The sequence below is a fragment of the Melozone crissalis genome, unplaced genomic scaffold (assembly GCF_028551555.1).
Source record: "Melozone crissalis strain CALT ecotype California unplaced genomic scaffold, PUWL_Pcris_2 ptg000066l_1, whole genome shotgun sequence".
NCBI lineage: Eukaryota > Metazoa > Chordata > Aves > Passeriformes > Passerellidae > Melozone > Melozone crissalis.
In genome coordinates, this window is record NW_026535844.1 from 6,119,772 (window position 1) to 6,136,812 (window position 17,041).

Genomic DNA, 17,041 nt, shown 5'->3' on the forward strand with positions numbered 1-17,041 from the left:
TCTCAAGGGCTCCAGTGTGGAGGGTCCCTGGTGTGATGGGAGCTGTGACAGCCCTGCCAATCCATGTCCATCAAGGGGTGGACTTGCTGGTCCTGAGGGTGCTGCTGTCTGTGCTTGCAGTGTCCTTGTGCCCTGCAGCTGGAGCCCTGGTTCCTTGCCAGGGGCTGTTTGGGTGGGCTCTCCCCTGGTGAGGAGGGCAATGCCTCTGCCAGGTGCTTGTGGCCGAGCCATGCCCTGGGTGCTGGGGCCCCCTTGGGCCCTGGGGTTGATCCCTCAGGGGCTGTAGGAACTGTGCCCTGGCCTTTGCCTTCAGCTTGGCCTTTTGCTGCTCCCTTCTTGCATTCACCTGCTGTGCCTTTGTGCCCAAGTGCTGCAGGGCCTTCTTGTGCCCCTCCTGCAGCCCCCTCAGTGCCTGTGGGTGCTCATCCTCTGACAGCTGCTGAGCTTTCTGCAAAATCATTTGTATCTCCAGTAACCCTAATAAAATCCTTAAAAGATAATCTCCATGCTAAAATGTACATTCCACATTTCCCAGGTGTTCCTTGCTCCTCCTCCCTGTGCTCAGGGTGCCCTCCCCAGCCCGTATCCCAGAGCCGCTCCCTGTCCTGCCGCAGTGTCCAAAGGCGCCCCCGGCGGGCAGGGCCGGCAGCTCCGCGGGGCCGGGCAGCGGCCGGGGCGTCCCGCAGCCTCCTGGGGGCCGGGGGCCGCTGCCGGCCCTGCCCGGGGCTGGTGGGGTCAGGCAGCGCCCGGCGCTGAGCCCCGGCTGCACCACAGCCCTGGCCCGGGCCCGCAGCTCCCCACAGGCCCCCAGCCCGTGCTCCCGATGCCGCAGCTCTGCGCCCGGTGCTGCCGCTGCCCCCCACAGAGAAACCCCCTGAAACCCTGACCTCCTTGTTTTCCTGTCCTGGACACCGGGGGTACAAATTATCTGACTCAGCTGACAAGTTTTGAGGCTAAGGCCCTGCTGATAAACATCCCAATCCTCAGTATTTTTCTCTTCCTCCTCTTTTCCATCATCCTTTTCCTTCCCACATTGATTCCTCCTGCAGCTTCTTGCCTTAACCATATTGCTGCACACTCCCCTTCACGCAATCCCTTTGCAGCACACCAACACCATCCATGCCCTGTTGTCCAAATGCGAGGGGAATTTGGGGAGGTGGGAGTGGGGCAGCGCCAAGGCCGGGCCCCCCCGCGCTGTCCTGGCGGGAGCGGCTGCAGTGGGGACCGAGTGCGGGCGGGAGCGGCCGAGAGCCCAGCGCTGCCCCAGCCCGACCTGCCCCAGCTCCATCCCTGCCCCTGCCGTGGGATGCTGTGGGTTTGGGGGGAAGAGGGAGCCGGCAGTGGGTGCTGGGCCTGGGGCAGGAGGAGAAGGGAAGGAGAAGCAGAATTGAGGAACAAAAGGGTCAAACGATGCACATGGGAGGAGAAGGTGGGATTGTGCAGAAGGAGGAAGAGGAGTGGGAGAAAGAGCAAGGACACTGGATGTGGAGGAGGAGCAGAAACAGGAGGCACCACAAGGTTCCACTTCTCCCTGTATCTGCAGCTTCCCTGCCAGCCCCAGTAGCATTCCCCCCTACCATGCAGCAGGTGACCAGGGATTGGGATCCACGATTTTCCCGAGGGTGAATCTTGGTGTTTCTGAGCTTTATTGGGCTAATTGTTGGCGCTTTGTTTTTTTGTGGGGGCTGAATCTTTATATTTGGAAGGTGCTTTTGTTGAATTTTAATGTTTGGGAAGTTTTTGATCTGTGTGTTGATGTTTGGAGGACTTTTGTGCTGAATCTTGGTGTTTTGGAGGTTCTTAGACATACAAGATGCCCAATGACTTAATGAGATGAACTTGGGAAAGGAGGAGCTCCCAGTCCAAGACACTCTCATTTTGTTCTTTTCCCCAAACCAGGATTTTTCATTCCTAGGGCGTGTGTGAATGGAGCAGGAGGAAAAGCCCTGGAGATTCCGCACGAGGAGGGGCAGCAAACCCAGCCCAGGGAGCTGTGGGGAGGAAAGAGCACCCCTGAGCCAGGAAGGCAGCCGGAGATCCAGCCAGAGCTCCGAGCTGGTGGAGAAGCCCCATGGCAGAGAGAAGCCCCACAAGTGCTTGGAATGTGGGAAGGGTTTTAGTCGGAGCTTAGACCTGATCCAGCACCAGGTGATCCACACTGGGGAGAGGCCCTACGAGTGTGAGGAATGTGGGAAGAGCTTCAGCTGGAGCTCCAGCCTGAGGCAGCACCAGGTGATTCACTCTGGGGAGAGGCGCTTTGAGTGTGAGGAGTGTGGGAGGAGCTTCAGCCACAACTCGGTCCTGATCCAACACCAGAGGATCCACACTGGGGAAAAGCCCTTTGAGTGCGGGGAATGTGGGAAGAGCTTCAGGCAGAGGGGGAGCCTGATGCAACACCACAGGATCCACACAGGAGGGAAGCCCTATGAGTGTGTGGAATGTGGGAAGAGCTTCAGCCAGAGCTCTGGCCTGAGGAGACATGAGAGGATCCACACTGGGGAAAAGCCCTATGAGTGTAGGGAGTGTGGGAAGAGCTTCAGCATGAAGTGCAAGCTGACAGAACACCAGAAGATCCACTCTGGGGAAAAGCCCTACAAGTGTGGGGAATGTGGGAGGAGCTTCAGAGAAAGCTGGGCCCTGATTCAGCACCAGGTGATCCACACGGGGGAACGGCCCTACACCTGCTTGGAATGTGGGAAGAGCTATGGGTGGCACACTGACCTGAGAAAACACCAGCGCATCCACAGTGGGGAGAAGCCCTACAAGTGTCCCCAGTGTGGGAAGAGTTTTCACAGGAGCTCCGATCTCCTCAAACATGAGCGGAGTCACAGGGAGGAGAGGCCCTTCCGCTGCCCCGACTGTGGGAAGGGATTCAAGCTAAACTCCGCCCTCACCCTGCACTGGCACATCCACACGGGGGAGAGGCCCTACGAGTGTGGGGAGTGTGGGATGAGCTTCTCATCGAGCTCAATCTTGACCAAATATCAACGGAGGCGCCACTAAGGGTAGCCCTGTGAGTGCCCCGAATGTGGGAAGAGCTTTGTGTGCTGCTCCAGCTCCATCCCCCATGAGAGGATCCGTGTTGGATGATCCCCAGTGACCCCTGTTGGGCAGAGCCCTGGTGATCTGTGGTCCTGGTGATCCAAGTTGGAAGGCATCTGGGTTGGGGGCTCCACATCTTCCTGGTTCCCTGAGGGTACCTAGATAAACCCAGCGGCGGGAGCATCCATCGGGACGCAGACCTATAACGGGAATTCCATGGGGAGAGCAGATTTGTCGACTTTCAACCCCATAAAATCTTTTGCATTCAATTCTATCTTCCTGTGACATCTAGGAGTATTGAATGGTCTTGGAGGTATATTCTGGGTTGACTATTTGGTGCTTGTATCCCCAGTCTGTTCTGTTTGTGCTGAATAGTAAGTTTTGCACCTTCAAGACTTGTCCTGAGAGTGAAGGGGGAGAGAAGAAGCACAGAGTTTGTTTTCAGAAACCGCACTCACTCCTCCACATTCGTGCTCCTGCACTGTGTTGTCTGTGGATGGACAGACAGTGGGACAGAGCTCTCCTTTGCTTTTAGTTAGTTTTAGCTAGCTGAACCAAACAAGTTCTTTGGACTGTGGAGTTTTTCCCCTTTCTTTGGACCTGTTTAAACCTGCTCTGGCCTGAACACCAGAAGAGCATGGGCAGCTCATGCCTGTGGCCCACCGGGCTGGGCCTGGCCTGTGACATTTCCAGCATCGGAGAGATTGATAAGAGACTGAGTGAGCTGAGCCTACAGACCATGGAGGGAATTTGTGAGTTTGTCTCTCTTTTAGAGTGGCAAGAGGTTTTATTGTTTCATATTATTTAGGTTTTATTGTTTAATAAACAGTTTTTTCCACTTTTCTCCAAGGAGGTATTTTATTTTTCCTGAACCAGCTGGGGGAAGGGCCAATTGAATCTGCTGTGTTAAAGGAACCCCTTTAGGGGTTCTCTCCCAAATTTGCCCTGAACCAGGACAAGGTCTTTTCCAACTTCAGGGATTCCACAGTTTTGATTTCTTATTGCCCAAGCGTGTCTTCTGTTGGCAAATGGTGAAAAACTGGGGAAAAGACCAAGATTTTGGAGACAGTGGGATAGAAACTCCACCAGAAAAGGTTCTTCCCTTCTACCCAAGCACATGGATCCTCAGCTGGTATGGACAAGGAAATCCTTTTCTTTTGGCCATGATTTTGTTTTAATTTCTCTTTATCCCCTTAAAATATCCCATATTGAGGTAAAAATAGACATTGAACTAAGACATGGGTGTGGTCATGGAAGGACACATGGACACCTGGAGAGTGACTTGGGGACACATGGATATTAACAGGGATGGGGCCATTTGTGGGGACATGGGGGGACACAGGCATGGATGGAGATGTGGGGGACAATGACAGGGATGGAAACATGGTGGGGAGACAGCCATGGGTGAGGACATGGTGGGACATGGGCAGTGACATGTGGGGACATGGCCATGGCCGGTGCCATGGGGGGAACTTGCAGGGGATGTGGGGGATGCTGGGTTTGAGGGGGTTGAGGGTTCCTGGGAGGGACTTGGGTCTTGCTGAGGCCTTTGGGGACCCCAGGCTGAGCAGCTCCAGCTGTGCTGGGAGACCCTGGGGGAGGTTCTGGGGCAGCTGCTCAAGGACCCCCTGACCTGGAGCCCCAGCCAGGCATTGGGCTCCTGGAAGGGGATGAACGTCCTTGTCCCCAGGAGGGAAATCCCAGCACCCCCAGGGTGTCAGGGGCAGCTGAGGGGCCACAACAGGGAGGGGAAAGCCAGAGAGAGCTGTCACACTTCTAAGCTAAACCCCAAAAGTACCAAAACGGAGGGATTCCTCCCAGGAAAAAGCAGCCAGGAGCTGCCAGAATTGAGGGAAAGTAGAGATGTGACCTTCCAGACTGAGCAGGAGGGGCCTGCATCCCCCAAAACCAAACACAGGGGTGAGGGCTGGGGCTGGAGGCACAATGGAGAAGGGGTGGAAGAGCAGGGGAAAAGAGGATTCAGAGTGCGAGAGGATGGCACCCCCAAACTGAGTTGGGAGGGGTCTTTGGGTTGGAGGAATAATGAGTGAGGGAAGGGAACGGTGGGGATGGAACAGAAAAAGAGCGGTTCCATGGGGATCCCTTTGTGTCCCCATCATTCGATTCCTGGAGTGATTCCCTGGGGCTCGGGGGGGGAATGGATCCGCACTGGGTGGGTCCCCAAGCCCCCTGCCCATCCCTGGGGGGCTCATGGGGGGTCCCTCCACCCAAATGCTGGTGATGCTGCAGCCATGGGGGAGAGATGGGATCTGGAATGAGCAGGGAAGGAAGAGCAATAGGAAGAGGAAGGAGAGGAGGAGGAGGAGGAGGATGGAGAAAAGGAGGCGCAGGAACAGGAGGAGGAAGAGGAGTCGTCACAGCAGAACCACGCTTTTCCCACCTGCCCGCTGAGTCTGCAGCTCCCCTGGCCCTGACAGCATCGATCCCCCAGATCCCACAGGTGAGTAGGGAGGGGGAACTTGCCCCAAGTCCACTGGGGGGGCCTCTGGGAGGATTTGTTTGCAGGGTAGGGGATGTTTGGATCTTGCAGGGCTCCAAGAGTGAGATGCAGATGCCCTTTTGGAGACATGTGGAGGGTTCCGGTGGCAAACTGTCTGTACTGGCTGGGGAGGTGGTACCAGTTGTGGGGGGACATTGGCATCAGAGTGGGGAGAGCAGCAAAGGCCAATCCCAGAGCTGAGGGATCCCAGCAGCCTGGAGGGGTGGGAGAAGCTGGAGATGAGCAGGGTCTGGGCCCATCCGACTGTGAACAGGGCAGTTACTTCTGGAGCTGTACTTGGGCAGCAGGACCAAGGGCTCACCCACTGTTTTTCCCCCAAGCCAGGATTTGTCAATCCCAAACTTTGTCTGGATGAAGCTGGAGGAGGCTGCAAGGAAAAGGAAAATGGCCTGGGACACAGAGGCAGGCGAGGAGGAAGTCACTGCCCCTTTGCCCCTCTCCTCTGCTCCATGTCTCAGCCCAGCATTGCCCCTGGCTGCAGGACAATCCCACTGCTGATGTTATAAACAAAAATCCGCCTTTTTTTTTGGTGAGAAAAAGGTTACAAAAACTAGTCAGATCACTGTTGCTGCTGAAGAGCTACCTGTTTGTTATGATAATTACAAGTTGTTGTCGTTAATGGTTCTTTTTTGTATCAGTAAAGGCCCTGGCCAAGACTAAGTTAATGACTCTTCTCCTGAGACAGTGAAGGGCAGGGACCTCCCCAGACAGTGAGGAGAAAGGACTAAACGTGGGAGAGGGGACATGCTAAATAACTTCAGGACCAGCATGCCATGAGAAGCTACCACTCCAAACTTACTGAAAAGACCCCCAAAACAACGAGCCAATATAGAGTTGAGAAATTGGAGTGATGCCTGAACGTGAGGAGCCGAGTGCTGGACCTGCGGGGACGCTGGGGGCCTTTGTTGCCCCTCACCCTGGGTGTGGGGATCTTCTCGGACCGGGTCCTGAAGGGAGCGAAGCTGGGAAAGTCAACATCTGGGTCACGCCCAAAAAAAGCTCCAACGAGGACCAGACCCCCAGCTCTGTCCCTAGTGGACAAAGCTGCAAATATCCTCCTGCGAGTCACCTTTGGAGAGACAACGGAGACTGCAGACCCGTCGAGCTTCCCAATCCCGAGCTAATCACTTTTAATGCAGGCATTAAAAGGAGAAAAAGTCTCCTGCCCTGTTTATGTTAGCTGACACTGTCCTGCCAGGGATGAATTGGTGGGATCCCTTCCCGTTCCCTCTAGCACAGAGGCAAATCCCATCCTCTCCTTGTCCACAGCTCCTTCCTCTTCTCTTTCTGTCCTTCCTTCCTCATTCCTTCCTCTCCTTTTCTTTCCTTACCCCAGTGTCCTGGTTTAGGCCTGGCAAAGCCAGAGCCCCCATAAATATAGTTATGCAGTTCCAGCACGGGCTGCATTCTCTCCGTCTCCAAAAAAGGGGGGGGGGGGTGGATAAACAGTCGCTCGATGCTCCCTCCACCCTTCCACCAAATCCGGGCCTACCGTAGATGGGCCACATGGCTTTCCCCTCCCCTAGCCCAGCCAGCAACTGGGCCGGGGGAGGGAGGCCCAGCTCCTTCACGCCGGAAATCCCAAGAGACCTCTGAAGGGCAAGAGCTGTGCTTTTAACCCCTTGGGTTCGTAGTCTCAAGAGGCGGATCCAAACGCCTCAGTGGTCAAACCAGGTGCTCATCTTAAAATCTGACCATCCATTGGTAACCACAGCAAAACAACATATCCCAGATGTCCCATTTCCGGTCAAACCACGACATTCCACCCTTCGCCTCTTGAGACTACAAACACTAAAATTATTAAATAAATTACAAAACATTTCTACACAATAAACCAACTTAATACATGCTTTGTTCTTATTCCTCTTTGGTCCCATCTCACAGCTTCATCCCATCACTCTCTCAAAATTCGATTCCCAGTCAGGGGAAACCAAATAAATGTCCTGGTTTAGGCCTGGCAAAGCCAGAGCCCCCATAAATATACCTTTTACCTGATATCTGCTGTGAGATGTGGCCAGGAAAATAAGCAAAGCAGGCTCCAACTTAAACATAAAGAGAAGTTTATTAACTAAACTACATACACAATTACTAAACTACACACACAATGGAAAAAAAAACACACAAGGAGAATGAAAACTACACAGAAACACTTCCTTATCCTCCTCCCACCAAATTCCCAAGCACATTTACATTTCTAAAAGTTATCCAGACTCGGTCTGGCACCACCCTTTAGAAAAATCAAATCTTCAGCTCATAAGGGATAGACGGAGTCCTTCCTTGTGCCACGGACTTCTTGTCACAATCAGCAATCCGCCCGGAATCTTGCTATCTCGTGACATCTCCTTTCCATGCCAAGGTGCTCTCACCACCAGGCATGGGATGGGGCAGGGGCCTGCCTTCAGGGCCTTTTAAGAATGCCTCGTCTCGTTCCAAGCAGAGCACAGTCTCATCCCTGGGACCATTGTCCCCCCCATCTCTTCTATACCCCCTGGGGCCGAGGGGTCTCAAAACCAAACTCTCTTGACTCTGAGCCTCCGCTTCCCCCTGCAATACAGCCTCTGCATCACCAGGAAAGAGTCCATGGATATACAACAAAAAAGAGTCCAGCAAAAACTGCCACTCCATCTTCCTCCATTCCTTCAACATCTCTCTTCTCTCTTTGCCAGACCCCCATTACTGGCCTGGTTTCTTCCTTCATCTTCCACTCCTATCCCTTTACCGGGAAAGGCAATGTTCCGTGTAAGTTCTCACTATCCACAAGAGTTAAAAGCTCATCCAGACGGCAGGGCTACTAGCTGTCCCCCCCCCCCACTTCTCCTCCCAGCCGTGCTGCCAGCACATGATATCAAGGTTCAAGGTAACAGTTCCAGTTCCAGCACGGCTGCATTCTCTCCGTCTCCAGAAAAGGGGGGGGGGGGGGATAAACAGGTCGCTCGATGCTCCCTCCACCCTTCCACCAAATCCGGGCCTACCGTAGATGGGCCACATGGCTTTCCCCTCCCCCAGCCCAGCCAGCAACTGGGCCGGGGGAGGGAGGCCCAGCTCCTTCACGCCGGAAATCCCAAGAGACCTCTGAAGGGCAAGAGCCGTGCTTTTAACCCCTTGGGTTCGTAGTCTCAAGAGGCGGATCCAAACGCCTCAGTGGTCAAACCAGGTGCTCATCTTAAAATCTGACCATCCATTGGTAACCACAGCAAAACAACATATCCCAGATGTCCCATTTCCGGTCAAACCACGACACCCAGGCACTGAGCTGCAGATGGAGACCAGGGAGGACAAATCCCTGTGGTATGCACATTTCTTTGAATAGAGACATAATTCTCTCTCACAGGATTTTTCCTGGGAAGCTGTGGAAAGGCTGAGAAAGCTCAGAAAGGAAGAAAACAATTCTTATCTCGCTGCACCTGTTGTTTGGCACATGTGGAATATGTTATTGAGATTGTTTACTGAGAGTGATTTGTTAATTGGACTGTGGTGATGGTTGTTAGGACTGATTGACCAATTAGGTCAAAGCTGGGTCGTGACTGTCTGGAAAGGGTCAGAGGTTTTTCTTTAGTATGTAATTTTGTATAGATTTAGGATAGCAATAGTGTAATGTAGTATAATATAGTATAGAATAAAGCATCTGTTCAGCCTTTAAAATCATGGAGTCAGAGCACATATTTCCTTGGATGGGTGAGACAAAGTAGAAATTTAACAGGATAGAAATGCATTTTTGGATTTAGGTGAAAAGTGCTGTTCTGAGCCTGTAACTTGTTTATCTGTGCTTAAGACTCCCTGTTCTCACAAGAGAGGAAAAAAATCAAAGAAAAAATCTTGTGCTCGCAGAATGGCCTTGACCAAGAGAAGGAATGCAAACTCCCAAGATAAGCGGAGGCCCCTTTGTCAGGGCCAAAAGCTGAGCCTGACCAGAGAGCTCTCTGTGCAAAAGGCAAGGACTGATAAAAACTAATTGCAGCTTGTAATGTGAAATCTGTAAAATGAATATGAATGAGACAATATGCATATGTATAAGCAAGGGGGAATTCTCAGGGGTGCGCGTCTCCTTTAGGGGGAACAACGATTCCCACATGCGTCCAGTGCTAAACATACCGGCTTTACAACTTTTTACAAAGTTGTGGAGTTTCTCTTTTTTTTCCACTAATCATTTTGGCGAGCCAGCCAAGCGATTGTCTGTTCTCACAGGGGCAGAAGGGAGGACGGACTCCTGGACGCTCCCTGGGATTTTCCTGGAGGAGCTCTGCTCCATCTTGGCTTGCCTCCTGCAGATACAGACAATGACCTGCTGATGTGCAGATACACGGTATGTCTGTCAAGGGGCCTGGGGGAGATAGGGCTGTTGATAAGTCACTCAGAGACATCTGAGTGCACAGCCTCGGCCCTGTGCTTGCAGGCAGCCATCGACCAAGAGCACGGTCAGCGGCAGAGGTTCCCAGTTGATAGCGCAACTGGGAACGGGTTCATTGTTCAATAGAGCGGCCGCTAGCGACTCTGGGGTGAGCCGAGTGAACCCGAACTTTGTGTGCTTGTGGTGTCCAGACATTGTATGGCTAATGCATTGTGTGTTTAATGTTAGCGTGTTTATAATCGTGTGAGTGCGTGGTGTATAAAACAGACCGAGCGAGTGAGTGAGTGTACCCACGGCGTGCGGGGGCAGTTCTACCCATGTCTGAAGCAGCCAGGTTAGGCCCAGAGCACCGGCTGGGGCAGGCTGTGAGGGCAGGGAACACCCCGTGGAGTAGTGGAACAAGTGGAGAAACGTGGGTGAGGACATTTATTAATTTATTGTGTTTAAAGGTGGTGATGTGTGATTTGTGTAGATTGTGCACATTTTAACCGTGGCTAGATGAACTCAGGGGATTCTTCTGCCCCCGCAGTTTGGACTTGGTCCCTGGAATTTTACTGTGTGCTGTTATTTTGATTGTGTCCAGTGTATGAGGACCAGAAGAGGCTGATAAGCTGATGTAGGTAGATGAAGTGTTGTATGTTGGGTTGTGTCAAGGAAAGTGGGCACTCTTAAGAGATACCCCTTTCCCAAGTGAGTTTGTGTGGTTCCTCCCCCACATTGTGGTAATTTGATTCTCGGTATTGTAGGCTTGTGTTTGTGGAGATTTTAGGATTTTGTTTGCAACAAGTGTAGCATTTTACATGGAAAAACTGCAGTATGGTGATTTATGTTTAACTGTGATAAAACAAATTAAAGGAATTCCAGGAATTCCCTTCCAACAGCAACCTAAGCCCTGACTCTCGTGAATTTGAGATGCAGGGTGTGTGTGTGTCTGTGTCTGTGTTTGTGGGCATATCAGAGTTTTAGCTGTAACAGGCACAGCTTTTTGCAAGGCAGCAAAGTGAGTGTCAATAGAAACAATGCTTGAATTAGATTGTGCGGGAAGAGAACTGGGAAAGAATGAGATTTTGTAAAGCAGAGTTTAGGTGGAAGAGACCAAGACAGGCACTTTATAATTTATGTTATTCTAAGGAAACCAAGGCTACTCAGAGAGCTCTAAGGAATTTAGTAGCAACTGGTCACGAGAAGCAAAGAAGAACAAGGATGTTTGAATTATTAGAAAAGAGAATTTCATGTAATTTAAGAAACCCAGCAGAAATAATTAAAGCTGAGCGAGTTCAGCTTATTTTATACCCCAAGACTTTGAATTAAGGCAAAAGGCTGGGATGGGGTAGAAAGATGGGAGCTAAGAAAATGGAATTTTTAGTAGACACAGGGGCAGCAAACTCAGTGTTAAATAAAGCCTCAATGCCTGTAACAGATGTTATGGTAAGGGGGCAACTGGCCAATCTGAAAAATCATATTTTGCAAACCATCAAAATACTCATAGGTTTTTGTATATGCCCAACTCTCCAAAGGCCCTGTTGAGTAGGGACTTGTTGGAGGAGCTGGAAGCAAAGATCACATTTAAAGACGGGGATATATTTTAGAGGTAAAGGATCAAGAATATGGAGATATATTGAGCTTAATTTTAACAATTAGCGAAACTGAAATTGAAAATAAGGATGAAATTAACAAGAAAATAATGGATCCAGTGTGTGGTAGATAGGGACAGGCGATCGGAAGATCACGTGATATGACGGAAAGCGGCAGGACTCCTTTTCCCCTAATCCCTTAAGATAAGAGATCAGTTTAGGAATGTGACTAGGAATGTAGCCCCCCTAACGATAGTAATGCTAGTAACTGTCCACTCCTGGTAACATTCCACTCCTTACTAACCATAGATGGTAATGCAGACCCCCTCTGACGTAGAGAGACCCCTTAGACTATAAAACCCCACGAGATGAGATAATAAAGGCCTTTGACCATCCACCACATTGGTGTCTGCGTGCTTCTCTGGCCCGAGCGACCCCAGAGAGTTTGGGTTGCCGTGCTGTTCCTCGAAACCAGGTCGCCTTGCCTTATATCAGAAGGCAACAACTGGTGCCGACACCCAGGAAGTAGCTCGGGGAACGGGATTCGCCTGGACAGAGGACGGCGGCTGTAGCGGCGGGACTGTCTGCAGTGGGGAGGACGCTTCCGGACCAGCGTGGACCATGGAGGCCATAGCGAAGGTCGTAAGTCAGATGCATGCGCAATGGGGTATTGAGTGTAAGCTTAAAGATTTAAGTCTTGCATTGCTGAGACTCATTAAGCTTTGGGCTATAGAAAGCCCAGTGGACATCCTCCATTCCGGGGTTTGGGATAATTGTACAACAGCTTTGGCCGAGCACACTATGTCCTCAGGCTCAGGGAAAGCCCTAAAATCGTGGGGCAGAGTTATCCAGGCTCTGCAGAAAGCTCGACAAGAGCAAGAAACCTGGAAAGCTGTGTGAACTTGTTTATTAGCCACGCCGCAGTTGGGGGTGGGTGCGGTGACACAAACCGTGGAGGATTTTGACCTGGGTGAGCGTGCGGAGGCGCGAACGCCGGAACCCCCTCAGCGAGCGCACTTACCATCGGTGGGGGGGAACATGTGCGGGCGTTTTGGCAGGGACTCGCAGAGGAGGCGCAGAACGCGGCCGGATTGTCGGACCCCATAGGGATCGATAAAAACGCCCCTCGACCCTATGCGTTTCAAAATGGCACCGAGCCGTGTGTTCAAGGCGGAAAGGAGGAGGTGGGGGGCGGAAATGCAGTCAGCCTGCTTCACAACACATGCGCGGGCGAGCAGGGAGAAGGGGCGGCCCCCGCGGAGGAGCGTAAGACCAATCAGAGCACTCTATTCAAATTAGGTCCTTATAGGGCAAGGACCTCCCCCAGCAGGAGGCGGGGGGACCCCAGGGGGAGGGAATGGCTCGACCCCCGCAGGAAGGGGCGGGGTCGGAGCCCGAGAAAAAGGCAGAGCAGCCCGGAAACGTCCGTCCAGTCGACTTCCGGCTCGGACTCTGATTCGAGCTCTGAGCTCGAGAGGGAATCGGAGGATTCTGATTGGGATTCTAGTTTTATCAGAGAGAGAGCAGCGGCATGTAAGGTCACTAGTCACAGCGCTCCCGGGTGGGTGAAGGGGTTATCAGAGAAAGATCGAACCCCGCTTACAGACTGGCTGAAAATAAAAATAGCCTGTGCGGAGTGGGCCCCATCTGCGACACTGGTGTTCCCGGTCCATGTGGGGGGAGCAGGCGGAAATCAAAGAACCTATTCCCCAGTAAATCCGAAAGATGTGCAGGCAATTATTAAAGCAATTTCAGACAAGGGAATTAATTCTGCCATGGTTTCCACACTCCTTGACAGCGTTTTTGGAGAGGACGACATGCTTCCCTTTGATATCAAGCAGACGTGCAGGATGATTTTCGATGGGGCAGGGATGATTGTTTTTAAACAAGAGTGGGAGGACAGCTGCATAAAGCAGCTAGCTTTGGTAACGGGAGCTGACCATCCACTGCACGGCTCCAGCATACAGAGGTTAATGGGAACAGACCCCACTATGATCAACCCCCAGGCGCAGACAGAGAGGGGTGCATCGCTAACCTCATCATGAAAGGCAGGAAACTCGCCTTGAAACACCTAGGAACAGAGCCAACAAGCATCCACCTTCCTTTCCGCAAGCAACCGACCACGGAGTCAGTCACAATATCGGAGCACCTAGCCCTTGCTCTCACCGGCTTCGGAGGAGAAATCTCCTACTCCTCCAGACCACCCTGGACTCAGCTGCTGACCATTGTCGACATGGACATGCCGCCAAAGGTCAAGGACCGACCACAGCCAGGACTAACGGTCTTCAGAGACGCTTCCTCCACGACTTCAACCGCAACGGCAGTGTGGCAGGCAGGAGAACAATGGCATTGCGTCAAAGCATGTGACCCCACACTGTCAGTGCAACAACTGGAGGCAGCAGCAGTGGTCTTGGCGTGCAGACTCTTCCAAGATGAACACCTCAACATAGTAACGGACTCTATATTCGTGGCAAGGCTCTGCCTAGCCATGGCAGGACCAGGTGTGTCAACATCTGCAGCAGCCTTAATGCTGGAAGAAGCACTCTCCTCGCAACAGGGCGCCGTGTCAGTCATTCACATCAACAGCCACAACCCAGCCAAAGGTTACTTCCAGATCGGCAACGACAAAGCGGACGCCGCAGCAAAAGGCGTATGGACGTTGCAGGAAGCTCGTCAACTGCACGAGTCGCTCCACATAGGAGCCAAAGCACTGGCGAAGAGATGCGAAATCTCGACAGCGGACACGAAATATATGATAGCCACCTGCCCTCATTGCCAGAAGTCACCCCTTTGGACCTGTGGGGTCAACCCGAGAGGTCTCAAGCCTTAAGAGATCTGGCAGTCGGACTTCACGTTGTGTCAACTGCTGAAGCCCCGAGCATGGCTTGCAGTGACAGTAGACACTTATAGCGGAACGATCGTAGCCACACAGCACCACAAAACAAACTCCAAGGCCACAATTCAGCACTGGCTGACAAACATGGCTTGGCTTGGTATCCCCAAGCAGACCAAAACTGACAACGGTTCCAAATTCACCTCCAAACCAGTGCAAGAATTCACCTCAAAATGGGGCATCACATTAGTGCAAGGTATCCCGTATAACAGTACCGGGCAGGCCATAGTCGAGAGAGCAAATCAGACCCTGAAAACCAAGATAGAAGTGTTGGCGAAAGCAGAGGGCTTTGCCAATTCCATTCCCCCAGGAGATCAGTTGCGTATACTGGCAACCGCCTTGCTGGCACTGAATCAATTCCCTAGGGGAGATGAAACAAACAGTCCCGTCCAAAAACACTGGGTCACCCGAGTGCTAGAGGAGGGCCCACAGGTTGTAATTAGAAACGAGCTAGGCGAGTGGGAACGGGGCTGGAGGCTGATACTCACAGGGAGGGGGTACGCAGCAGCCAAAAAGGACAGCAAAATCAGGTGGTGTCCACTTAAGTCAATCAAGCCCGACCTTCAAAATGAGCAGAATGAGACTGATGAGAGTTGTGAGTTTCTGTTTACAGGACATGCTCGTGGGACGTCCTCGTGACATGTACATTCCCATTCCAGAGGAAAGTGACAGACCACCAAGCCGCCAGGCAGCGCCCGAGAGACCCACACGGGTGAGACCCAAGCATCAACGGTGTTTCTGTGTGATTTTGCTGTTGGGGCTTGTTGCCAGAGGCCAAGTCAGCCCAGACCACTACCCCCATCGGCCATTCAGGTGGGTCATGCGACACCTTAGTAGCGACAAGGTGCTCAAAGAAATCACCACACCGAACACCCCATCCTTCGAGCTCCGCATTACCGACCTGTTTCCAGGACTACCAAAGGTAGACCCCTATTCCCCACACGCCACACACATGTACCTATCCTATTGGTGCCCAGCTTCAAACCCAGGAAAAAGCTACTGCAATCACCCAGGGTGGGGATATTGTAGGCACTGGGGCTGCGAAACCATAGTTACAGATGCCAGACCGTCGGGGCCTGGGTGGGATCCACAAGAGCTCGACAAATTCTTACAGTTCACCTGGGCACCCACTGGCTGCAAAACACCCATCTTCCTCCAGGGAAGTTTCCATCGAAACCACCATAAAATCCCTAAAATTCAGAAATGCACTGGCTACAACATGACAGTTTTGCAGCCAGATAACCCTAGTTGGGCCATAGGCAGAACGTGGACAGTAGTCCTTCAAGGGTCGAAAGAGAGGGTGAATGTGCGAATTATCAGGCTCCAGCCGTCGGCATCCCGAGCAGTCGGACCCAACAAAGTGATTAAAAGTGCGCAGAAAGGGAGAAACGCGGCCTACCCCAAAGCCTTGCCCACAAAGGTCACCAATATCCCGACTGGCCATGCGGAAGCCTTTCAGATAGGCTGTTCAGCCGGGTCGGACTCAGACCCAATCCTTCGTATGTTAGAAGCTACCTTCCTATCCCTGAACGAATCCAACCCTAACCTAACCGAATCCTGCTGGCTTTGTTATGATGTTAAACCCCCCTTTTATGAAGGAGTCGCTTTAAACACTCCCTTCAGTTACTCCACAGCCGATGCCCCTCACCAGTACAGATGGGATACCCCCCGCAAAGGAATCACCCTGAGTCAAGCCACAGGCCAGGGCAGATGCTTTGGCAATGCAACCCTAGCTAGGTGGAAAGGCAATGTCTGCACCAAAGTTGTTAAGCCCGACAGGAAAAACAATAAGTGGGTAGTCCCATCCACATCTGGGATGTGGGTCTGCCAGCGATCTGGAGTGAGTCCCTGTGTGTTCCTCGCCAAATTCAATGACTCTAACGACTTGTGTGTCCAAGTTCTGATTGTTCCTAGGGTCTTGTACCATTCAGATGAAGAAGAGTACCACCTTTTCGAGGAACCCAGCCGGCTCCACAAAAGAGAAGTAATAACAGGTATAACTATCGCAATGCTGCTCGGCCTAGGAGCAGCAGGAACGGCAACGGGTGTCTCAGCCCTAGCGACCCAACACCAAGGACTGTCCCAGCTGCAAATGACCATCGATGAGGACCTGCAAAGGATCGAGAAATCCATTTCCTTTCTAGAGAAGTCAGTCTCCTCACTCTCAGAAGTAGTCTTGCAGAACAGGCGAGGACTGGACCTCCTGTTCATGCAGCAAGAAGGCCTGTGTGCTGCCTTGAAAGAGGAGTGATGCTTCTACGCGGACCACACGGGAGTCGTTAGAGACTCCATGGCGGAACTCCGAAACAGACTAGCTCAGAGACAGAAAGACAGGGAAGCCCAACAGGGTTGGTTCGAGTCCTGGTTCAATCAATCACCATGGCTAACCACCCTAATTTCTACCCTAATAGGTCCATTGGCAATGCTGCTTCTAGCAGTTACCTTCGGACCATGCCTGCTGAATAAGCTGGTCTCATTCGTTCAGACCCGCCTAGAACGGGCCAACATCCTGTTCATAGGCCGGCAACAAATGCTGTGAACTCAACCAGGGAACACTGCCAGTCACAAGATTTTCTTAACTTGCCTGGCAAAAACTTACTCAGGTTTACCAAACCCCTTTCCTTGTCGAACTACAACCTTATACCTCATTTCAGTGCCTATGT

At 52.1% G+C, this 17,041-nt stretch overlaps 1 protein-coding gene and 1 pseudogene across 1 annotated transcript in view; one reads left to right on the top strand and one right to left on the bottom strand.

The window, feature by feature from the left end:
- Positions 1-17,041, bottom strand: part of LOC128945562 (mitogen-activated protein kinase kinase kinase kinase 1-like) — a 124,407-nt gene that overhangs the window by 90,420 nt on the left and 16,946 nt on the right.
- LOC128945541 (zinc finger protein 239-like) lies at positions 1,411-3,090 on the top strand (annotated as a pseudogene).